The sequence below is a fragment of the Falco cherrug genome, chromosome 6 (assembly GCF_023634085.1).
Source record: "Falco cherrug isolate bFalChe1 chromosome 6, bFalChe1.pri, whole genome shotgun sequence".
In the NCBI taxonomy this organism is placed as follows: domain Eukaryota; kingdom Metazoa; phylum Chordata; class Aves; order Falconiformes; family Falconidae; genus Falco; species Falco cherrug.
The window spans coordinates 44289432-44316320 of record NC_073702.1 but is presented as its reverse complement, the minus strand read 5'-3'; the positions used below and the strand labels follow the sequence as shown (position 1 = coordinate 44316320).

The 26889-nt window shown below is 38.6% G+C and overlaps 1 protein-coding gene across 4 annotated transcripts in view; it reads right to left on the bottom strand.

Moving 5' to 3' along the window:
• Positions 1-26889, bottom strand: part of LOC102047883 (SAM and SH3 domain-containing protein 1) — a 570321-nt gene that overhangs the window by 443564 nt on the left and 99868 nt on the right. The window lies entirely within an intron of this gene.

Sequence of the window (26889 nt, the reverse complement as noted above, 5' to 3'; positions counted from 1 at the left end):
TGCAATAAAATGGCTTTCTGATTATGTGATTCTCCCATCATATAAGCAAAAAATTGTTCCCCAACATATCAAAGACATTTCTGAATTTATCTTCCTCAATTCCTGATTGCCCCAACATTTTACCTCTGTTTCTCAACCTCCTTACTCCATTCCTGAAACCTGTTTTCATGTTTACACATGTAAGCCATTACTAAAAGGCAGATAATTAGATTTAAATCAATAGCTAGATATCTGGATTGTGCAGTAGCAAAAGTCAGGCAATTCCATAGAAATAGCCCCTGAGGAATATCCTCTGCTGCTCTATGAGGTTTTAGATTTTACTTTCTGCATTTTGACTGATTAATACATAATCTACTTTGGCATTTTTGCTGCTTATAATGCAAAAGGTTTGCAACATTCAGCAAGATACACTTACATTTGCCCAATATTTCTAATACAAACAGTACCTTAAATTTTCTGAATTACAGTGGCAGATTTTTATTAGGCTTTTTTCCCCCTCTGTTGGTAAAAGCAGTAGCTATTTAATGTTTTTTAATGAGAATTAAAAATCTGTTTATTTGATTTAATCAGCTCATTCAGCATTCTCTTTGTACCTCTAATTCCTTAATGGGGATGTCAAGGCATGTGATAGCACATAGCTGTGACAATAATCTCAGGAGCTTTTCCATCGCTGCCATTTATAACAAGTAATGCATTTTAGTGCTAAAGAGACAACTATACTCATTACGAGGGAAAATCTGCTCCTCCCCATGCATAACAGCAGCAGCAGCAGCAGCTGGCTTTGGGTTAGGAATTATGGAGGTCTTCAAGGTACAGAACCCATTTCCAAAGTGGGAGCTGACTCTGTAGACCTTCACAAATGCCCTACCACTCTGTCACCTCTTTTTCTTCAGCGTCTAGACTAAACAGCAAATGATAGCTATCTCTTACTCAATGTATCTCCGGAGCTTCCTTCTGTTATACCACATTCAGAGGCTGCCAGGGACCCACCACTCTGCTCTGCCACTGAGTATTACCACTGCAGGACCCACCAGGAAAAAGAGGCTTCCATAACCACTTGTGGACAGCTTTCATCATCTACAAGCATGTGGTATATATAGCATTAGACTCTGAATGAATAGCTATGTGTATAAAAAACATGCCCATTTTTACCTCAGAATTGAGCACCTTCAATCAGCCATTCCTGCAAAAGAAACTCTTTTCAGAGGTGTTGAGTAACGGTGCTAGCAAAGGCTGCTGGAACCACACTCAGGACAAACCTATTTTAGCTGTTTCAATATAATTTTAGTTTCTTGCATGCAAAATTGACTATCGTTGCCAACAATCTGTAGTTACGCATATCTAAGATCTAGGTTAGAGAAAAATATGCTGCAACAGCAAAGAAAATTTTTCATCTGGAGATGAAAACATAGGCTGTCCCACTTACTATGTACAAAATGGGTTTTTTTAACAGTTTCCTCCCACTCCAATCTCCCATCACTACAGTATTTTTTCCTGATACTCACCCTGTTTTTCTTTACAAACCCACCACTGCCTGAAGTTGCACTTCATGATGAAAAAAAAAAAATAATCAGCAACATGCTTCAAAGGATTGTACAATGCTGACTGGCATTCATTTGAATAGCATGTCCACTCAACAAGGCAGGTAAAGGAAGTCAATAAGGTTATCATGATTGCTCAGTCATTACGTCTCTGGAGAACTACACAATCATTTCAAGAAAGGCAATTTTTGCCTCTTTTCTTCACTGAGATAGGAGAAGTTGAGCCATTACGCCTTCTACCTCAAAGAGAGAAGATTACTTGGTTTTCCCGCTAAATTGCAGCTCCGAGCTTTGAAAGAACAATGAAAAACCAGACCGCCAGCACTAGCATAGAAGGACCATAAAGTCTTTCAGGGTTTACCACTGCCAGGTTTGAACTGCATTTTTTTATTTTTTTTCAAATGCAACATTACTTGCATTTGTAACACTTTTACATTCTTTTACACTTTGTCTTATGTGGGACACGTGGTTACATTTAACTACACAACTTAAAATGTTTCCAGGATTTCTACTGAAGCTTAAGTCTGCTGCTGTTACTTGAACATGCATATTTAAGCTTAATGGCTCAAGAAACAGTGTGAATATCAATCACAAAATTCCCATCACAAAGAAGCAGCACAATATAATCTCTGTGAAGTGACTAGATCCTTACTAATTGTCAGCTTTAGGTAGCAGGACAAGTTCTGTTCAGCTATAGGTAGAGGAGTAACAAATTCCTTAAATGCAGCAAAGTTACCTGAGTGTCTTTCTCAGTGACACTGAGATGAGAACACAACCATAAATAGCAGCAGATGAGAGAGCACAGGATCTGCACTGATGCTTATCTGTTTGTGCTCTAAAAGATATATTAGTACAGAACTGAAGAACTGAGTCTGAAGAACTATGATATCCAAATTCCCATTGACTTCTCCTAGAAATAAATCTCAAAGACTGCAGAATCAGACTCACATTTTAAGTCATTAAAATTATGTCTCAAAGCCTTCATTTGCTAACCAAATGATCGTGTAGCCCAAAGCAGCGACCAAGGATATTGCAAAGTATTTTACAAAGAAAGGATAATTTCCATACCATGTTTTTTGTGTGGCATTTAATGGCTGCTCAGTCATCAGACTGAAATTTGACTTCTGATGTTCACTCCAGGGAAAGCATCTTTGAAAAGCATATCCCCTTTTCTCTGCACAGGCAATTGTACTGACTAGAAACAACTATCATTCCCATCAGAGCTGGTTCAGGAATTCAATTCACTACACTGAGCAAGGTCAGTTTGAAATCAGCTTGGGACCCTGCCTCACTTCACTAACTGAAGTCAAAACACCTCCTGGTAAAATATTCAGGGCTTCTTGAGCAACGCAGAAAAATCACAAAAGCAATCAGATACAGCTCAAGTGTCAATTGAACCATGATGTAGTCTAGTAAGCATGGAGTTATCTCACAGATACCTGTTGTACCTCCTCAAAAGAACCCACATGCCCTAGAAACTTTAAGGTAACAAATTCAGGTGGGTAAAAGTGACAGACACCAGGATTGCCTTGTGCAGTGAAGCATGCAGAGAGGAGGAGATTTTTCCACCAGCTGTAATGTATTCTATGTAAGCACTTTAGCAAGCCACTTGCTTCTATTCTGATCTATCTTTGCCATCAATTAGATAACTCTTATTTATGCCTTAGGGTTGTGCTGTGTTGGCACTTACTGCGCACTCTTCCCCCAGTGAATTTATTAGCCAAAGACGTAATTTAATCAGTGATTTCAATTTACCACTAGCAAATCACATTTACCATCATTATTTCCAATAATATTGTTTTTAAACAATGTGGTGCTTTGTTGTGTCTCACTTTTAAATAGTGTCTTCCGTATTGTCAATCTGGTCACATTAGGCCTCCACTTGCTTAAAAGAATGTGCTACTTCCCCTGAGGAGTAACTTTCTATTCTTCCACAGCATAACACGCATGTCAAAAATATAATCAAAATTTAAACTAATGCCTCAGGACAATTGCTTGTCTGTCTTTTCCTACATATCCTGAAAAGCACTCAGATACAACAGATTGAATCAGAGCATCATATGTGCACTGATGATTAAATTACTTTCATACCTCAGTTACAGTTGTGTTACTTTCTGGATACTGATCCAAATGGTGTCAATGAAATAACTCGAGAAGGCAAGCCACCAGATCAACTAAACCTGTGTGAATAGGGTAGGAGTAGCAACACGTAGAAGAGCCACTGCTCTATTTGAGCTCTTCCTCAGGCACCTTTTATCGTTACTTTGTGATACTAACATTCCTAGTGAAACATCGGCATGCCTAGGACAGGAGCAGAAGTAGCCAACAAACACTTACCATAATAAATATACCATCTGATTTCCATGGATAACCGAGTTGTTTATGCTGAAGAGCCCCTCAAGTGGCTTAAACCTTGTAGTAGCAGCAGCAGGAAAGGCTTTGTGAGGCTCCCACCTACCGGTGCTGCTAACAGCCTGCTACAGGGAATGGACTGCAAAAGGTGAGAAGGGCCCTAAAGTCACAAGGAAAGTCCCTACTCAGGATCCTACGGGCTCTGTAAAAATAGAAACAGACTTCCTCAGAGACCTTCTTGGCCGGTGTTTGCAGCTCAAGGGTAATTCCTTGCCATCCTTAAGGCCTTAATTCCTTTGTTACATGCTTTTTTGTGGTGTGGGAAAACAAATATCGCTATGATTGTTTTAATACATAAATAAAACAAAACCAAGGGAAGACTGAAGAGCTTCCTCCAAATAAATGTGACATAATTTTTTAAATGCAGGTCAATCTGAATATCTGACAGCTTTGCATACAAGCTCAAGGCACTGAGCAAAAAGGTGCTGCAACAATGGTCTTCAAAAGAAAAGGAAGAAAAACAAGGAGATGAATGGTGAAAGATGAAGAAGTAATGAATTAATTAGCACTAAAAGAGGTACTCACTTATTAAAAACAGGTTCTCTCATTCCAACCATTCATTATTCTTTAGTTGATATTAAAATTAAAACATTAATTACAGATTATTATTTCAAGATAATTTGGTATGTGCATAAACTCTGTAATTCAGATGTCAAACATCAGACTGTTACTGAACAGTATTTTGTGTTTTATTGGTTATGTTGTGTAAACGTATTTTTTACTGTGGTTTATAGACACTACTTAGAGTTAAAAGTTGACATTTTTTTCATTCAGTACTAGGGAATGTGGAATGTGGACTTCTTTAAAATTACTAGCTGATATGGTTAATGGGTCTAAAAAATCTCATATAATAAATAAACCTCTGTGAATAGCAGTATTTTATACCCATTTTTTTTAATGAGTAAAGACTGTTAATAGCAGCAGTGAACCCAATGAGTGATTTCATAAACACTAAATTGTAGAACAAATAGAGAGTAATCCTTACAAATACAATTTAGTTCTTCACATACACATATATAATTAGCAAGAATTATGGAAAGCAAAGAAAAATCTAGCCTCTTAGGTATCATTGAACTGGAACTTGCTTTTCCTGAGGTTCAAAAGGCTTCTTAATATGGTACAAATAGGTGAGGGTCAAAAATCCCAATTCCTCAGACTAAAGACACATTTAAATTCATTTGGGGGACATGTATGTTTCCTGCAAATGAAATCTGAAATGTGAAAAGTTCCCCTACCTACCGCAGGTCTCCACCCTTTCAAGTATATGCACTCACACCCTAATAGCTTCACAAGGCTCAGTCTTACTACTTTAAATAACCTGGGTCAAATCCTTGGATGCAACAACCTGCTTTTTTGGCAGGTCAGCAGAGACAGATTGTTGGCAGATCGTCCCACCTGGCATATCTAACCTTTACCTCTCTACCACCCAACATAACAAATATGTTAAAGGAAATAAGATAATATGATCAGGGGTTTGTTCTCCTAAGTATTGCAGTCAATTTATACTGTACTGTACAAGACTGTACAAGGCCCACATCAGCAGAGACCTTCATCAGAATCAGGAGCTGCAGCCAAGCATTTTTGAGCTGCTAGAAATCCAGGCCACTGTCCTCAGTTGTTTTTGTGAGTGGCTTTGGTTAACTGCCTGCTGTCAGCAGCAACCTGCAGCATATTCACAAAATTAATTAAGGTCCCAAGTTATTATTCTATGCAATAATAGGTAAAATCAGCTTTCAGTTATATGGCTACAATCCCGTGGAAGATCCTTTAAAGTGAACTAAAGGCAATGGAGCAAGAAAGAAAAACCTTACAAGCCCTAAGAAGACAAACGATGATTACTTTCTGAAGCTTACTGCTTAGTTCACAGCACACAAAATATTGTAATAGGCTTGTGCCTGATTTGCTACAAATTTATTTCCTTACTTGACCTTTTCTTTGATCTTGAACACAACAAGAAAAAATGTCTTTACAATGTATTTAATTTGTGCTAGCACTCTCTTCCTATTGAAAAACTAAACATTTTGTTTCTAAGTGAACCTATGGTTGAGAGTTACTGTATTTAAAGAAGGAACACTGAATTAAAAACCAAAAAAACAAGCAACAACAAAAAAAAGCCTCAGAGCTTTCCAGATGAGACTATCAGTTGGGCAGTGAAATTTTCCTGCATTATGTGTCTTCAAAAGTCAGAAGACAGAGGCATACTACCACACAGTATAGCGTGAATCATCTTGGTGCTAATAAGAAAGACTGGGCATTTAAAGATTATCATAAGAAAATAACCCTTTCTGCTTCATCACTGCACTGAAAATAACATCCAAAGATACAATTTACATTTGCAGCTCTCAGAGGAGTGAAAACAAATCACGTTCCATTCTCAGGAAAATGTGGCCATGAAAGTCCACTGTTGATCAAAGGTTCTGTGTATTTAGGGTTTGCCTATACATTATGAGTTACCTGAGGGAGATACATACAATGTTAGGCCAATAAAATGTGGACTAGTATAAGGTTATCCACTTCGATGCTCAAAAAATGAAAATGGTTTAATCAGAAGTCATAAAAATGCAAGGCTAGCACAGCAAGTCAGCAGCTGAACAGTTCATGACTTCAACCTATATGCTACCTTTTAACTTATCCATTTCTAATGCAATTATTAGAATAATCATACATGTCAAGGCAGCAGGAACCCCCTTGAGGGCATGAAGAGCCATTATCTCTCACTGAGGACACTGTGAGGTGGCAGCGGTCTGCACCCTGCAGGATCATGCTTCGAAGCTTCACTTCAAGCCAATGGGAACTGGACTGTCCTAAGACAGCCCTCCTTGGAGGGATGAAATACAAAGGCATCTTTGGATAAGGATGCAGAGAACTCAGATCCTTTTTTTGATGAGAGGAATGAGGGGGAATGAAGGGAAGCATCTGTTCAGATGAAGACCAAACACACTCAAAACATAGTCTAAGTCTGCCAGAAACAGAGAACATACGAAGACAGCACACTGGCTTCTAGAGTGCTTTTTGAACATGTTCCTGCACAATGAAAAACTCAGAGAACTAATTGCCTTGAAGGGTACTCAAAAACTTGGGCTCCCAAAGGGTGAGATCTACAAAACAATATATGTTCTTTGTAAAAAGTTCTTTATAAAGATGTACGAGAAGGAAGCTCAGCCTAATTCACCATTTCAGCAGTTAATGAATGCTTCTTCCAGCGCTCCTTTATGGCCTGTGTCAATGCCATTATTCTTAATAGGATAAGGATACCCTGATACATGTTTCATTTTCTGTAATAGTCAAAATTGGTGATGCTGGAAAAGCTTTTCAGGCATGTGACCTTTCTCTACATAACTGCAAATCAGCTCTTGTTTACAAGTGCTAGTATTGTGTTATGCTGGTATCATTATCTATGTTATCTGCAGCATAAATTGTATTACAGATCTCATTTTTTAATGAATTATTCTTTGGATGAAAAATCTGTTTGTATGATACCAAAAAAAAACCTCTCCAGGCAAAACGATATTGGCAGTTTTTAAATTTTCCAACCTATTATTACTAATAGTACTTCATATTTCTGCCACAAGTCATTTGCTGGTACCCAAGTGCTATATAAACAGTAATTAATTAGGTTTCTCAACATGCTGGTGAGGTACCATGGCTATTATTTCCATCATACCAAGAGATTAAATGACTTGTTCAAGGACACAGAAAGAAATCAGAGATTCAGATGGAAGATTTGAATAGTATGTTCCTGCTTTTAATTGTGACCAATGCTTCTTCTCCTTTTGCTGGAGAGAAGCCTTTATAAAAATTTTAATGAGTAATCTGTTAGTAATCTAATAGTGCATTACGCCAACTATCAGTATCAGTATGCATAAATACATGGTCTCCAAGCATTTCAATTTCACTCCGAGACAAATAACTTCAACAATAATGAAAAAGGAGATGTATCAGAAAAGAGATCAAAGGTTAATTGTTATCACATTAAACTCTAAAAATATGCTCTCCTTTAACACCTCATGACAGATGCCAGAAAAGCAGACAGAATCTGTCACAAGGGAACAGAAGATGCTAATTTGCAGATAAGCCAACTGTAGTCTACGGTAATAAAGTCAGTTCTTGTTGTTTCTTAATAACGAGCTGTCAGACGGCAGGATTATAGTGTAGTTTGACACCAAACTACATCTCATGGAGAGCCACAGTGTGACGACACCAACCTCCTTCATTCTGCTGGGATATTTCAATTCCATTACCTATAAAATGGAACCCAATTTCCTGCATAGTACAAACCAACTTTGAAACCCTTAACATAGTTCTGTCAGGCAGGTGGACATGAGGGAAACCACTTCATATGCAAACAAAATCACATTACTAGATTATCATTCTCACAAACAGACTCCCTACTCTGCCTGGTACCCTCTCTCCGTTTCCCCTTGCCCCAGGGCACAACACAGTACTGTGCAGCATATTGCCTTATGAATCTTCTTCAGGTACCCAATTATCCTGATGTACCAGGCTTGTCATTACCATGACAGCTGTATGAAGCATGCAGTACATGCCGGCAGAGGTGAAAGACTGTACACAGGCATCCTGTATTTCCATTATAATGTGGAAAGTGAAGGGAAAGGAAGACAGACACAAAAACACAGACACCCCTCAACAAACAGCTTTGCTAAATATGCTGATTAAAAGAAGAGGTTAAGTTGGTTTTTTTTTTTAAAGTGGTAATATAATTACAAGACATTCTGGTGCTGTCTCTGCCTCCAGAAAAATTTCTCCTGTGTATTTTTTGTCATGATAGTCAATAAGGTGGTGTAAATACATTCTGTGCACTTTTAACAGAGTTGAATAAAACAGTCCATCGCTTGCAATTTGTCTAGAAGGAGAATTAAGCTTTGTATTTTTTCCCTCTGACTAGTTTTCTTTTTAAAAAGTAAATGCCCCATCACCACTCACACACAGAGACCCACCCACCCAGAAAACCCTGAGGGCTGTCACTGCCAGTAATTGAGCTGTGCTGGCTCAAACAGGCTCCTGGGAAGGGTTACAGAAGCAATACAGAACACTCACCCTCTAGGTGAACAATACTGGCTGAGCACAGAGGTCTGACCCGGGACACATCTGGGAAACTACATTGTGATGGATCAAAGCTGGCACTCACATCGCAGGAGGTAACTGATGTCACCCCTTGGAGCATATGTTCACGCAAGGAGACATATGCCCTCAGTTTCCACTAATATCAACGAGAACAGTACCCTGCAAACATCACGGTCAATATCTCACAGGATCAGGCCTTTAAGGACAAGTATGCGGTGCAGATGAGCAGTCACAGTTTGTAAGAATGTGCTGCGGATTTTCTAATTACACACAGTGTTTGGCACTTATGTTCTGCATCTCCCTTCCTCCTTTCTGAATTATCCCCAGCAGGCCCCTACCAGTTCTTCATGTGATCATGCAGTTCATTACAGCTGTAAATATAAACATCCTTTTTTCACAACCTATCATTATTAGGAAACCAGATGGGAAAAGATATTCAGATTAACAGTAGACATACTGAGATTTCTTCATTCCTTAGTAATGGATTTTCTATTTTAAACCAATGAATAATAAGCTTGTAGAAAACAGTAATTACAGTATGTACAGCTAAGACAGTTACAGATTCTTTCTAAAGACAAGCAGGCAGAAAAGGCTGTGTAATTGAAATAACTCATAATTGAAAATTTATTTCATCTACGTCAATAGAGACAAATGGAAGCAACCTGAAACTGCTGGTCAAGTATTCTAATATTAGCACTTGAGGAGATTTATCTTCACAGTCTGAAACAGAGAAAAAAGGGAGCAGCTGCAGAGAGAGAAGGAAAGAAAACAGAGAACTCCCACCTCTCCTTTGCAAAGTGCGAACGAGGTGTTTATTACTCAGCATCAGCTGCTTCCTTTTCAGTGGATGATATAACACACAAAGCTCCTGGACAAGATGTAGAGATAATACGCTGTGCAGACACTTAGCACATTTGTCCAGCTAGAGGACCGGGGAGGCTGAGGTTATGGGGAGTCCATGTAGCCTAGTAAGATGCCTTTCACTCAGCTAAGCGTATAACTAAAGGACAAATTTTGGTTCCTTGAAAGAGCTATATGGAAGAGTGCTCTCTGAAATCAGTGTCCTATCATGAATCACAATAGTGTTGTTCTCATGTTTGGAAAACACCACTGCTTACAGGACAACAAGCAATTAGATAAGCAATCTCACTCTCAGACTTAATACACAGAAGACAAAAAAAATGGGTAGACAGCACAAGCACTGAAAGGTAAGGATTCAGATAAATGTTAAAAACATAGGAATTAAAACACTTACTCTTCAATATCAAATGTTTACTCTTTCATAACTTTGTTCCACTGCAAAGGCCCAGGAACATCACTCTATCCACCTTCTTAATGGTGTACTCACACCAATTTTGACAACAGACTTAAGCTAGTTTAAAGAAAGACCTTTGGAGATGGAGTGGAAATGATTACAGTGAGATAAGGGAGTGGAAAAGGGGCAAAAATCTGAAAGAATAATAACAGTAGCAATAACAGAGTGAGCTCAAAAAACATGAACTTTATACTTCTGTCTGACTTTGTAACAGCAACTCTGACAAAAAACAAACCCAGTAGTTAATCTGACAAATATAAAATATGCATAATTTTACTAGTTATGAAAAGTGCAGCTGTTTTATAGCAGAAGGTTATAAATTTCCACATTTCAGATTGTTATAGTTTCTTCAAAAATCTACAGCAAATTAACAACCAAGTGTAAATCTCATCTTTTTGATAATGACATTTTTCTATTTAAAGTGAATTACTTTCATTTTAAATGATGCCCTATCATTTTTTTTGCAAAAGCTAGTACTTATCAAAATTTACAAATAAGCAGTTTATCACACGTTCCTAAAGTAAACATCCTCTTATGAAGCTCCAAGGTCAGATGCATAAAATGTGCATACGACTATGTTAGTGGTAAGAAGGAGCTATAAATACCTTAATTAATTTTATTGCTAATCTTCCTCCCAAGCTCCCTTCAATTTGTTAAAGTTAGTGAATCTTCCTCATGTTGCTGCAGCTTTGTAAATGGGAGCACTACATGGCCAGAGGACATGATGAATTTTCCATCATAAGGATATCCTCCATAATACCTGGACAGCACCTATGTGAAGGCTGAAGGAAGGCAGACAGCTCTAGTCTTCAGCTTTTTAAAGGCATTTATTGTGATTAAGTTTTAAGTTTTAGTTTGTCTTAGTTCTACAAGATGACTCTCATGCTTAAGTTGGGTTTTGGTGTGTTTTTTTCTTTTTACATCTGTTTTCCCTCCTGGCATTTTGGTGCTTCTGAAAGTTAAATCATCCGGAATTCTGACTGTCAAGAATTATTTTAATAGCCTGGGATTAATAGTCTTGAATGACATTGTGTATTTTGCTAAACACATACATATCTCTTCCTATTGTAGGTAGGAAACCAGAGGTGCTAAATGCAACTTCCATTCCGAAAAGCAATACTGTACAAATAAGGTATACATGTCTGAGTGTTCCTGAAAGGCAAAAATAAAGGACTATCTTGGTTAACAAAATGAGAAATTAGAAATTTCTTGCTGATAGAAAGATCAACTTCCTTGAAGGGAGGAGGAACTTGCTCACTGAATATTGAGTCCCTCACTTCTCTGCACACACTTACAACCTCAACAACAGAAATTAAGGATACCACTCTGGGAGATGAGCACCTCAAGTTACCAGAACTCATGGGACCATTTGCAGTCCATGAACTACTGATATCAGCAGGCTCTCGACATATACACCAATGAAGATGTATCACAGCCCCCTTTCAGGAAGTGTTCTTATTTTAATTCTGATTAAAATCGAGCCTTTGATTCTGAAGGCAAGCGTATTATCCCAAAGCTGCACTTCCATTACTATTACCATAATTCAAATTATGAATGAAAGTTTCAAGATCTCAAGTTATTCTTAAACTATTCTTTAAAATTATTTAATACAACCAAAGCAATTCAGCAATAGAAATTATCACCTTTTTGATTTGAAGAAGGAAGAAAAAAGAAGCACATATGACTAAATTTAAAAATACCTAAAATAGCACTTTCCCATTATCTCAGTACATCTGTAGGTCTATTCATCCCTTAAGTTAGATGTAATTATTATTGGTGTCAATATTAAAAATTGCAAAAAAACTAATAGAGGTTAGTGAAAGAGGACAAAAAATTGTAACCAAGATGTTCCACTTCAGTAAAACTGATAGTGAATACCCTGCATGTGTAGAGAATTAGTCAGAGCCTTTCAAAATCTTTCTGTAGAACATGCAATGTTGGCAGACTGCGACACTACTCAGTGTGAGATGTCAGCTGTTCCAGCTGTTCTTGTACTTCAACCACAGAAATAGCTACCTTTTGCTGACTTCCAATTTCTTTTCCTTTAACCTACTGTTACGTTTTATATCAGTATTAGGCCTCCCCTACACAAACTCACCCAGCTGATACCTGTAGGTCACACTCAGAAGACTGGGAAATAGTCTGAGGAGTGTTTGTAGAACCAAATATTCTAATAAACTGTGTATGTACAAGTGATAAATTCTGGCTGATTCATCAAACTGTCAGGAAATGCCTCACTGTAGCTGGAATCCATCATCTATTGTCTAAATAGTAAAATTCATCTCCCATAGCAAGCACAACAGAGAATCATTAAATTCTGAAGAAGATGCTTACATATCTAGAATATCTTTGAGGAACCAGCAACAGTTTGGGGGCCTAGCACAGCCAAATTGCGAAAGTACCTACTACCATGGAGGACTAATAGGTGGAGAGCCTTCATGACCACCATAAACCGCTGAGCCAAACAATGCAATCTACTTTTATTAAGGCACAATGAGGGAGGGTTCAAAACATGGAGCTCGGTTAGGATTCAGCCAGAGCTGCTGTCTGAGCATTCAATAGAAGGAGCCCTATACTCTGGCAGTATATACCTTCAAACTGATGTACTTTTGTGCTGATGTACAGAAATAGGAAGGTTTTGTTCACTAAACCTATGGTGAAACCTACCTGAGGGTCAAAGCCTTAAAAGAAATTACTTATATAACTGCAGGGGAAACACTGCTGGTACCCAGTGCTTGGGATAACATCAGGCACTGAAACACTCTTCATTTCTTTCTTCACAATATCATAATAATTTGAATTGGCCGTTTAAAAAAACATCAAATACAGCATCATATTAGAAAGATTTGAACATATTAGCAATACAAGTCTTCTGGAAAATTGCCTTCACGCATAGGCAGCCTTGTAATTTCCATCTTTTCTGTTCCCCTCTTACGTGCCTTTTAATAATGTGGCATATTTAAACTGCCACGGGACAGAAACATTTTTTAGCAGAAATACTTCATAGTAATAAAGCTAGCATGAAAGTTATCTTTCTTCCTTAACCGTGTTGCAGTGCATCAGCCTCTTGGTCTCTCCAGACCAAGGCCTCCTCTGAGACTCCCCAGACTCTGTTTCACCAAGGTCTCCCCTCGGTTTCCCCAGAACCTCTGTAAAGTGGCTGCTAAATTTGTGTAGAAGCAGAACTACCAGTTCTCCTGATCTTCTCCTACTCATTGTGACCTCCATCTCAAACTCTGCTCTATGGGATTGAACAGACATGTCTAAAAAGGTGATCTGTTTCTTGCAGGGACACTCCGTATAAGCTCCTCAAAATATTTTAATTTTCTAACACAGGAGTATAACATAGACCCTTATCAATGTGATGAAATCAAGGGGTGAGGAAGAAAAAGAAGAAATTGCTCTATCTGCAGTAGAATTTCACTCTCCAGATTACGTCTCTGTTCTCAACATTTCTTTTCAAAGTTTTTTAGTACGTCCTTCTGAGCAAAGATACTCTGCATTTGTTTCTATCAGTCTGACGTTCAAGAACACTTAGAGGAAAAAAAATGCAACCCTGTTTGGTGCAACTGCTAGGCAATAAAAGTAAAGATCATTTATGAATTTTGAATCTAATCACAGAAAATTATTAAGATGACTGAAAACTAGGACATCGCTTGCTTGGTTTTTTAAGATTGTTTTCCACATCATTTACATTAAATGGCAGAAACGTCTTCAGCATTTAAGGAATGCTAAAGCTGTCTGGGAAACTGTTCTCAATTTAAAATCTAATGCCAATTAAAAAAAGGAAAGGTAGGGGGTGGAAGATGAATTCTCCATATCAGAGGAATTACATCTAACAAACGGCAAAACAAACTGACATGTAGCACGTGTTGGCCAATTGCTTTTCAATCACAGCTTTGGGCCAAGCATCGCCTTCTATTTGTTTTGCACTAACAGCTGGACACACTTAGCCATGGTAAACTGCCTTCCTAATGAATTACGTTTAACAATATAATTTATAGATCTTGTCCAAAACCAAAATGGAGACACTATAGAAACTTGAGATGCATTACAGGCAGAGACCAACTTCATCTTCTTATAAGGGCCCACACAATGGAGGTGTGCACAGTGAGCACTTCTGACCACACAGAGCAGATGGGCTGTGCCAGTCTTCTCCAAATGCGGGGAAGGAAGACAAGAAGCCTTCTAGCAGGACTTTTTTCAGCATGGGACCACACTAGGAAGCACACACACAGTTGCAGTACAGTGCAGCAGTCTCCAAGGCAAGAGGCAGCTGTATGAGCTTCTCTCTCTGGTATGTGGGGTCACAGACTGAAAGGAAGGCCGGTACCATCCTTCAAACCTACAGGATATTGCCCTGGCTTGGGAGAAGCTGGACACAGAAGCAAGTCTCACATGTACTAGGTTGGGCAGGACTGAGATGAAGCTGTGCATTTAAAACAGTTTGCACTTGATGTAGGAATGGTACTGTGGAGGTCTTGTCACAGTGCCCACACAGACACTGTATGTGTCTGAGCTACAGCTCTGAGTGATGTTGCTTCTGGTATGCAGTTCCCCTTGGGGGCCTAATACCCACTCTCTCCCCTCATGCCCATGCATGCTCCTACTTCAGTGCGGTCTGTGATTAAAAGATATATTTTAAGACACAGTACCTGAGTGTTGAAGAACATGGCAACAATTCAGCTTTCCCAAATACATTCTTCACATTTCAGAATGTAACCTCAGCTATACATTGGGAGCTGAGGTGTAGCTTCTACCCTTTTGCAAGAAAGAAACTGTATTAATTTGCATCAGTAACTGTGATGGGGTTTTTAGTTAATAATTTTAAGGACATCATAAAAAAGACAGCGTAAAAATGGAGACTATTATTGTCAAAAGAACCTGAAGTTGTCAAGGCACCCTTATTGGTTGCTGCTGAGTACTCAGTTGAGTCCTTTAAAAAAATTCAACACAATTCATTAGCCATCTACTAGACCAGGGGTCCTCAAACTATGGCCCGCAGGCTGGATACAGCCAGCCAGGGTCCTCAATCCGGCCCCCGGTATTTACAGACCCCCCACACCCCGTTGGGGGGGAAACCAAGCAGCCACAGATGACCTCCTGCCACTTCATCCGCGCGCCGGCCCCATTTAAAAAGTTTGAGGACCCCTGCACTAGACATTAATGTTGGAAAGTTCTCAGAGCCTAAAATCTCCAGAGAGCATGACTTTTTTTCTTTTCTTCTTTTTTCTCCTTTTCTTCTTTTTAAACGATGTGTACAGGGATACATAAGTTGTAATCTCTGTGTGTGCTCTGAAAAGGGGTAACGCTCAGTGTGGCCTCTTTTTCCAAGCAATATTCTCTAAAAATACCTCAGAATAGAGAGACAGCAGTAGCCTACAAGAAGACTTATTATTAGTAGTACTTGGTTACAGCTACAATAGTAAATTTTACTGTACCAAAGAATGTTCCTAGGTACTAAAACTTACCTGTCTCTATGATTAAATCACTAGAATATGCTTCTGGGCTGTGATGACCAGTGTGCTCCCTAACAATCTCTTGCCATGGTTAAGGGGTTAGTGTACACTACAGACTGTTCCTAACAGGCAGTCTGCCCTCAGCCATGCTGCCTCTGTTTTGGAGGACATGAAAAGAGTGTGAAAATGTAGTATGAGTCTGTGGATATGCCCTAACAGTTTTGGCGTTTTTAATTTAGTAATGACAGTGTGTGTCAATTGCAGCAGATCCCAGACACCGATTCAAATACTTTCAGAGCAAGCTATTAATAGATACTATGTTCAGCAAAAGAGAAATACTTTATTTTTAAGTACATGTTTACCTTTGCACAGCTGGTATGTCTAAATGGCTGCCATATATGAAAATGGGAGACATGAACTATTACTAAGGAAGTAAAAATGACCAAAAAATTGCATAACATTTAGAGACACAGTAACTGCATTCAACTATGTTTCTGGGCTCAGCCAGCGAAGTTTTATTTGCAAATGTAAGTAAGTTACTGCAGTAGGAAACCACCATTTCAGGGTAAAGAAATTTGTTAACAGAAAGGAGGTTCCTACAGTAGCAATCTTTGTACACTGTGGATACACAACCCAAGAAAAAAGTGCATTGTGCTAGCATGGAATAAACCAACTAGAGTAATACAGTAATTGCCATAAACTTTTCAAGGTTACTACTTTCTGAGCACTGAGTGAAAATAACCAATATAAAACCAGAGATTAAAGTAGCGTGCAACACTCTGCTGCTACCAGATGTATACTGTCTGCATTGTTTTTACTTGTTCAGGGTATAAAGGAACTTTTATTCTTCAGAAGAAAAGAGAATTGGCAACATTCCACCAAACACTTATGTGCTGCACCTTGGGGGTCCGGCCAGTAACTTTATTTTGCTTTTGTTTTGTCTTTATGTAAGGGCCTCCATATGCTTTACCAACATATCCGTATGCCTGCCTTTGTGCCCCGAATAAAGAATTTGGGGGTCTCTTTTTTTAACTAACAAAGATTTTGTTAACATTTATCTGGTGTGAAATGAAAGCATGAAAAATCTAACCAGCTTTCTTTTCACCTCTAGAAGCCCACAAATGCCTATTTTTTTGCAACCATTCCCAATACTCAGAAGACAGTTGTAATATTTGTATTGTAGCACATAGTCATGTATCTTAGTAAATTTAAATTTGGGACAGAGCCTTCTAAACAGTATCTCCTCAAATATATGGCTGAATTCCTCTTCCAAGAATATATAATCTATCTGAAAAAAAGCATACATGTTAGAAAAAAATGTGGTATACAATTTTGCTTGAACGTCTGTCTTTATACATAGTGTTTTTGCTAAAATTTTAAAAGCAATGGCCTTAAAAAGTTACCAGTAACTACTCTATTGCAGTTTATTACATGCAAGTATACTTTTTTCCAGGTCATACATCTGCTATTCCTCTTTTGGGATTTTTTGGTAGATTTGTGGACTACTACTACATAAAAAGATGGAATGGAATAATTACAAGTAAAATTCCTTCCTCTTTCAGGATTTCTCTCTGCCGCAGCCTCTTACTTAAGTCCATCCAAACACTACTAGTTTGGACAGAGAGAAGGAGCTGTCAAGCATTTACCAAAATACAAAAATAATTGGAGATTTTAGAATTTAATATGGAGAATAAAGATGCAAGTCTGGAGAGACAAAACATCTTGTATGGAATAACTTCTCATTCTATAATTTGGGTTTCTGTTTACCACATCTCTAGAGTCTTTTCTAATATATTACTTCCTCTTTTCTATCCTTTGTGGATTTTGGGGTGGTTTTGTTGGCTTTTTTTTGGTTGTGGTTTTTGGGTTTTTTTTTACAATTTCTATACATGCAGCATTTAGTCATCCTATTATCCACTGACATTTTATATGTGTCTGTATGTGTATAGCCACTGAAGGAGATGGATAATAAGTAAAAAAAGAAAAGAGAAAATAAGATTGCCTTACTCATATGTCACGAACATCTGCAGCTGGTCACCCATACACTGACACATTTAACAGTAGTAGCTCTTGTAGACAGAGAAGTCAAAATACCAAGGGTTTTTCTCTTCAATCATAATAACTGATCTTTGCTATCATAGAAAAGCCCCTACATTACATACCACTGTTTCAGTCTGTCTGCATTTTAAACATTTTCTTTTCAAAGGTTAAACCCTCTGCATATTACATTTATGTTGTAGAAAAATGCAAATAATATAGAAGTACACAGATTATGACTTAGTATGACATACAGATACTTATTTTGTTGTAAACATACAGTCATTTCCTCGTGAGTTTTCCCTTCCCATGTTTTCCTCTCAAAGATACTTCTGTGAAAAGGGAATATAAAACTCACAAAGACATCGTCATGGAGTAACATGACTTTTTAAATGGAAAGCTGGATTATCGCTTAGGTAGCTACCCTTAAAGATAAGAAAAAACCCAAGAAAGTTAATAATACTTAGAAATTCACTGTGCAAGCCTGAAAGTAGAGAAGTCACCATCACAAGGAAGCACCTGAAAAGCTATATTGTTCTTGCAATGAAAATGTTCTTGCAATAAAAACATAGTGTATCTGTGTAAATGCTTTAGGCTTCATTTCCCCTTAAAATGTAGTTGATGGATGCTGGCAAAGTCTCTGAATCTTACCAAAATAAAATGCAACCAAACATGTTTGTGTCCAGGCCAGCCATAAGTCAATACAGCTCCTGCCCACTAATTTTATTTGCAGTAATGGCCAATGACTCCCAGGAAGCCTGTGATTTCTATCACAACAATGATGATACATTGTCTCTCTTTCTTCCCTCTGCCTTTACGTATTAGATATTCTGTCTTAAAAAAGTTTTCTGTTAGTTCTGTCCCACTAGCTACTAATTCCTGTAAAAAACTAGCACTTTCTGGTCACCACAAGCAAGTGCAACATGAAATGTAATGCTGCTTGTGCCATTACAGTAGCAAAGGGGCCATCTTGACTCTTCCATTACCCTACCTTAAGGGTTATGTTTGTGAAGTGAACTTTCCTACTTCTTAAAGCAGCAATCCATAAACACCCAAGACAGCCAGAGAAAATTGCAGCACACTTCACTATGAGAGCTCAGACAAGAGATATTCTGCAATAACAGGGGAAATTAAAAGCCTGTGTGAAAGCACATGGTAGAGGAGAGCATATTTCTCTCTAGTCTGACATTCAGCCACCATGTTATTTGGATGGTAATATAAAATAAAATTAATATAAATGTGTTTCATAAAGCTCAAGGCTAAGAAAAGAATCACAAAAAAGACAGGCTGGCAGATCATATTTTGTTACGCAGTGAGACTGGTGAAAATCATCTGTGCCTGGCTTTCTATATATTTTCACATTGGTGACAATTGTAGAGTATCTTTAAGCACTATCTAACTGCTAATTTGAGTTTTGTAGGACTCTCTTTTTCTTACTTACTTTTTATTTAATAAAATGCAGAATTATAACCTGCAACAATAATTTTTATCACAGATTTCATATCCTGCAAGTTAACCAAGTAGGAAAAAGGTACATGGAGAAATCTAGAGAAAACAAACACTTCACAATTTTCAAATATTCCTTTGATATTAGCCAAGAAGAAATAGTCCCTCAAACTTCAAAGAAGCTAAGAGGTAAGATACAGACTGATGAAATGGGCATTTTCTCTACTATTTTAGATATAGCCTCATAATTAGATGCCCACCCAAAGACAACCCTTCTGAAGTCATTTGGTTAGAAAACTCTCCTGATAAAAGAGAGTTGTGGCTTTGAATCCCAGTAGTCTATTAGGACGCTTCAAAAAAAATCTCCTTAAGCCTTGATTCCCAACACCCAGACAAAAAATCCCATAAAAAAAAATAAATCAACTTGAAGTAAGAAGAAATAACTTTTAAAATTACAATGCTGCTGTTATTTGCGCCAGCTCCCTGTGTTTGGTTAGGCCTGTGCTCCTCAGACAAGGATGCTTCTGGCTGCACGTGAAAGACAGCTGAAATACTTCAGAACTTGATATGAGGTACTAAAATAGTTTTGCTTGACTTTGAGTTTTCTATAGCCCCTTCTTCAGCCAGAGAACCTAGATTTCACTTGAACACAGATTATCTGTATCCTATGACTTCTGAGACTTGAAATGAACTTTTTCCCATCAATAAAATTCACGTGCCTTTGCTCTGGGAAGTTTTCAATCTGGTTCATGGTGAATTACATTCTCTTTCTCTGAACTCCTCCTGTGTTTTCCAAACTGTACACAGTTCTGTTTTGCACTGTTGGTGCACACAGTGCAGTTCCAGACAGTGGAAGACTTGCCTCGTGTCTTTGTCCTACCTATAGCATGGAAAACTGAAGTGAAAGATGCTGTACTTCCAATTTTATTTTTTGATGTACAGTAACAAAGTACATGGATATTACATGAAACTGCTGCAAGGGTACCCCCATGTTCCCTTATAAAAATTTTGTTTTCACTTTTGTACTTCTTTATGAAAGATGACAATTCAACTGATTTCACTATCGCTTATACTTAAAATCTCAGAGTTAATTTTCACTTTGTTCTTTCCCCTACCATGCATCTAAGTCACACTCCAATTCTACTGCTGCTTCATTCCTAACATCTCCAAGATCCTGCTTGGGTTTCCTGTAGACAAATATCTTACTCAGACCCTCCTTATATCCCATTTTCAGCACTAGTAAATCCTGTTCCTTGACTTGCCAAAGACTCCCCCTCATTCCATGCAAAACAACTGCAACAGCCATCTTCTTCACCTGTCAATTTGGTCATGTCAAGTCATTCCCTCTTTGAAGCCTTCCACTTCTATCACATCAAATTTAAGCTTCTTGTCATCACCTTCAGAGCTTTAAATTGCCTGTCTGTTCCCCTGTTCCCTTATGCTGTGAGTTCCCTAGAGCAAACAATGTCCTCCTTGAACATTTGTAAAGTGATTAGTTCTATGACAGAGGCTATTATCAGAAATAAATCACAAACAATAAAGATTGCACAAAACCTCATTTTTTATTTTACTGTTAACCTCACAAGCTAATTTCTACAGCTCAGACAATAGCGAGATAAATTTCACTTTCTGGATGACATCTGCAAAATTTCTGTATTATTGGCCTCAAAAACTCTCTTCCCCAGAGTATCAGAGAAAATTGCAGCATAGAAAAACAGACAAATGTGCGGAATGCACAGAATTTTTTTCACTGATAGAATTGAGGACAAAAAAAGCAATATAAATTCTCCTCAAAGGAGGTTTACACAACAACAAACAAATGTTCTTTTACTTTTAAATAAAACCCTACAGAAGGGTTTTATGACTCTCTACAGACATTACATCACACCATGAACTGCTTTCCTACATGCCTCTCTGCAGAGCCGCCCTCTGTTTCTCAGGTATGTCAAACATGGAAGAAAATTTCACACCTGCCTTCACTGCTTTATAAGATTATTCTGCATAGTAATATAGGTACTTTATGTGCTTTCTCATCTACTTTAATAAAAAATTCATATCTGAGTAATCCATACATGACAGCAGTACACTTGTGTGGTGCTTGGCTGACTGGAAGATAATACTTCAAAACTGGAAAAGCTGTGAATCTCCTTGATGTTTCTTCAGCAATTTTGATTTACACAGTTTTCCAACAGTTTGCTACAGGTATTAAGCATAGCAACTTTTTTACAAATGGGCTTTTTTTAGATAACCAGGTTTCTTAACCTTAAATGCTGGGAAAAAAGAGAGACAATTGTGCTTCATCATCCAACTCTCCCGTCTAAAGAGACATCATTCTGAATTTGAGATGAGAGCAAACTCACTAACTAGCTGAAAGATCCCATATCTGCTCTGAAGAATTCTCCTCTTTACATGTATTCCAGCTTTCTGTGTGTTAATTAAGACAAGATAGATTTCTACTTGAGCTAACTGCAATATGTCAACATCTGTAACAGTTTTAATCCCTTTTACTGTAGCTGCCATCATGTCAAATGCATGCTATACTTTGATCAATTCCCTGCTTGCTCATGACAGATTTAAACACCCATGACAGCTCAGCACAAAGGCAGGATTCAAGCTTTTGAGAATTCCAGCAAGTGCCACTGGGAAACTTCCTTAGGCCACCACACTGCCCTACAGCCTTCACATTTCCTCTGCGTTAATGAAAATACTTGTTGTTCTTACTACTCACTACACACTCCTCTCCTTTTATTATTTAAATATTTCATTCACACACTGAAATTAGCCTGTAATCTTTGTTAGTGCATAGAAAAAATAATCTTATCAGTATCTGTTAAGTTCATGTAAATATTTCAGGGAAGGCAGAGAGATTCAAATGGGAAAACATCCAATAAAATCCATTGCACTTTTTTTTTTTTCTGCAGCAGCTGTAATTTTCAAAAGCCTGCCACAAGTTCACAAAGATCATAAAAAAGCACAATGACAGCACAGTCTAGAGGGTGCAGGGTTCCTGAGCTAATTCCCAGCTCTTTGCTGCAACTGGCTCTTCTGCACCTGTTTCCTGGCCTCGGCTTCACCTCTTCCACCAGTTCCAATGCTGGGGAGAAGTGACGTCTTACGACCCAAGCTGATGTGAAGTATGCTGCTGCTGCAGAAGGAGCTCTCAGTGTGGCCAACTCTTCTGCCATTTCCCCCCTTGATCCCACCACTTCATCTGCCCCTCATCCCCCTTTGCACCTTACCAAGTGCCAGTTCACTTTTGAACTGGGTAGAGTTATTTATCAGAAAAGAAGCCTAAGAAAAGGAACTGAAGAACTTTCTGCTGAATTAGCAAGTTAAACAAAAGAAAAGTTGGTGAAAGCCAAAGTTTTGTGGTAAAGTAGATGGGTAAAACCATGTAGTTAGCAGCAGACGAGCAGCAAGGGAGGAGTTCTCTTTACACCTCTTGATGAGCTTAGCTGTAGCATGTAACTGCACCTCCAGGTTGAGGCTCTATGGCAGGCTAAACAAATCAGCTACTACTGGCTGCCTGGACCAGTGTTTCACTAGTTTAATGCAGTGAAATACAGGCTTGATGGATACCAGAACTGGCACAAGTGAGTGGGATGAGACCGTGACACAAAAAAAAAAGGAGAATAGGACTATACACCCAGCAATAAAATCAACTTAAATTCCTGTTAGGTGCTTGCAAGAACTTCTGTTACTTTTCTGAGACAGGAACTTGTCTCATCTGTATTCATGCAATACAATTTCAAACACAGTGAGGCCATTAAGTGCAATCACACTGGAAAAATACAATAAAATAAATAAAATGAGAAGATGTCAAAGTGAACATGCTGTTCGTAATGTTTGCTGAACTGGCTATAGTCTTAGTAAGTGATAGCATCAGATGCATCACAGATTTTGCTTGGAAAATACCTCAGTATATTTGACAGACCTCCTACAGCCATTCAAAATGACAATGTCAAACATAAAGCACTTTCATTTTGGAAGATCTATGAGCATCAGAGAGAGCCACAAGTCCTTTAATTTTTTGTTTCCAGACTGTTTTTTGTAAGACAAGTAGGAAAGATGTATCAACTTAAATATAGTGCACTAATGTAGCAATGTGTGGGACCTTGTTCAGCAAACTGATGCTCTTTCTGTGATGATTTCTAACACTTTTTAAAGGCTCTTCAAAGCTTAAATAAAATCTGACAGTTTTCTTCCTACCATATGTAGAGGTAATGAATCTATCAAGTCTCTGGAGGAAGCCAGCAATTATCTCTGACATTTGATACAACATACTTGCATTTACACACACAAGCATAATTTTAACTATAGGCAAGAATAATTAAAACTTTGGAAGCTACTACAAAGTACGGACAGAACAGCTGTTGAAATGAAAGAGCACTGCAATGAGATTTAAAAACTGCAATGTGCTGCATTTGTGTCAGTTGAGGATGTCCATCAAAAGACTTTCAATGCAACATTTTGGCCCAGTCCACTGCTGAACAGCTACAGCATCTCCAGACCCAATAGCTCTTAACAGATTCAACTCTCTTCAGGTCTGACATATACCTCCTGTGAGTATTTAGGTGCCACTTTGAACTTGCTCTTGCTCAGTCCTTACCCTGACTGCAGGCTCCTCTTATTCCTAGTTTTACCAATTCTAGCTAAAGAGGGGAATTGTTTAAATCACAGCCATTATAAATGGTTTGGAAATTCTAATATAAAAGATAATAATAATAAAAGTACTGGGCTTGCCACCCACTGTTGTCTAATCTTACTGTTTCCCGAGTCTGAAAATTTCCGACTTTCTGGGGCAAAGCAGAGTGTCTCCTGTTTTCTTGTTCTCCAGTCATCTTTGCACATGGTCCGTCAACAAACCTTTGAACGCACTGTCTCTCTCTGCCATGTAGGAAGTCTGTGAAGTGTCAGATGTTATTAGTTATACACAGGGATGCTTCCACAGCAAATTCACTCTCCCTGCTAGCTGGGCCAACTTTTGAGAGACAAGCCAAACTGATGTCTAGCATTCACCTTGAAATGGCTCTCAGGGACAAGCTGTCAAGCATCCCTCTCAGCAGATAAACTGTCTGTAGTACACTGTTTTGGGCAAGTCTAGCTGTGTTTGTGCTGTAATACAAGATGGAGATCCTAATACAAGATGGAGTGACAGTTTGACACAGATGTATCTCACTGTCATTCTTGGAAATGAGTAGTTTCAGGCCTATGCGAGTTACAGCTAGACAGTGATTTCCACCATGCAACCCAGCGAGAAGCTTCCAGTCTCTTCATCTTTGTCTGGACTATCAAGTCCTCAAGCCTACATCACAGGAGAAACTTGGACCACTTTCTCCTCATTCCTCTCAGAGTTGACAGCTGCATATACTATCCAGACTTCCTTAGTGATTAGCATACATACTGTTTGTATAGGTCAGCAACTACCTGTGAGCAAACAGAACAGAACTATTGATGTGTCTGCTCTTGCTCACGTCACCTCTGGCATCCTTCATCAGTGGTACAAGTCAAGCACCAGACCTCTTCTGCAGCAGTGCGCAATCCTGCAATGAAGTGCTGGGGATGCACGTAGGACAGTAAAGTCCATTTTTTTCTGTAGTGCTCTTGTCTCTCTATGGAAAAGTTATGTCAGGGGTCCTCCGAACTATGGCCCGCGGGATGGATATGGCCCCCCAGGGTCCTCAATCCAGCCCCCGGTATTTACGGAACCCCCCTGCCGGGGGTTGAGGGGGGAACCAAGCAGCCGCACATGACCTCCTGCCACTTCATCCGCGCGCCGGCCCCCTGGTTACAAAGTTTGAGGACCCCTGAGTTATGCCTTTGGATATACAGGGTCTGCTGTATAGGACAGATACAGATCAGAAGCCTGGCATTGCAACCAGCAGGGCCAGGGCAGGGGGGAGTAGTTGGGAGCAGGGGGAAGAGGGAGAAAAAAAGGGAAAATAAAAAAAAGTAACACAGTGACTATCTTCATGTGACATGTGTAGACTACAGCTGAGAGACACAGATCTATTTTAAAATTACTTTTAATTTCCTTCACCCACTCCCTGGAACTCAGGAATGCTAGAGACCCCTGAAGTCAGAGTTTCCTGGCAATGAACATCAAGCCTGCTTGGGTTATGCTCACTTTGGAAAATCCCTGTTGTCAGCACCATGGGAATTTTTCAGGCTTGTCTGAAAAATGTTGCTTTTAGTCTCATCTCTACAAGTCCAAATCCTCTACTCCAAATCATTCCACAGTTATAAACCCATCATGTTTGAAATACACACATGTAAATTAACATTTGCCTCATAAGCTTGCAAAGTCTTCAGAATGACTATAGTAAAAATTTATTTTGATCACCTCTACAGCTTTCCATTGTGAGAGCATGATGAAAATTAACAGATTTGATGTATACTATGGAGGTGCATGTTAACTTTTGTGCCTGACAGCAACTGGAGGGAAAAGCAGAACAGTAATTAACAAACTATCTGTATGTTGTGGCAGTGTTAATTAGATACTGCAAAGGCTGATTTAGCTCCACAACAATTTTCACTGAGGTAGTCACTTAAAGCACTTCTCAAGGGGTCTTTCTGTCAATCATATGAAAAGATTGCTGTTTTGCTTCTTTTTTTTTTCCTAAACTGTCATAATGTTCTTAAAAACTTGGCACACAAAAGAATAAAAATCAAACTATGCCTCATCTCATTTTCTCTGCAATCAAAACAAACTCAATACTTGACAAGTCAGGCTTATTTAAATTGTGCAGAAAATGTCCCAGCATAGCCATATTTAATTGTGGAATGATTTAACATACTAGGCCATGGGGCAAAACAAGAGTTCAGTCACTGCTTCCACTCTATTCCTCAGAGGTGATCTATGTAAAAACGAAAAGTTTTTAAAAAATCTACATATTTTGCACTGGTAGAGAAAAGGGGGCAGACATAAGAAAGCAAGACAGATTTCTGTGGGAGAATAAAACTGTCAGGCCTGTAGTCCTAATGTACCAAGCACACAAGATATGTCATCTCCACAAATTGTTCCACTTGTAGCTGGCATTTTAGAATGAATTAGGTGGGTGGATGGTTAAATGACAACAAGTACTGTATATCTTTAGCCCTCAAGGAAGAGAGTACTTCAGATCCCCTTACATGTCCTTTTTTTTCTTCTTTTAGGTAATATATTTTTCCAGGAAAAGGTCAGGCCAGTGTGACAGAAAATCATTCTGATTTGAAGGTCATTAGGAGTCATGAAAGTAACACATCCTGCTATATTCAGCCTGGCTGGATGTGTGCAGAAACCTGCACAACAAAAAACATGAAGGGGGAGGGGGGAAGGGGGAAGAAAAAGAGAAACAAAATCCTCAGAAAGAAAGTTTTTTAAAAGAACCAACAAGGGGAAGAAAGAGAGACAACAGTACTGGCTTTTGAATACAAAGCCTCCTGTATCTCTTCCAGCCCCATTATCTTTTTTTTTTCCCCACATGAAAATAGCTATTTCTTTAGAGTACTTTGGAACAAGTTGGGCTAAATACATTTTTGAATGGCAGTAAAGCTTGCAAAAAGCATGGTGGGCCCAGCTGTGAGGTGACTTGAATCTCCTCCCTTAGAATGT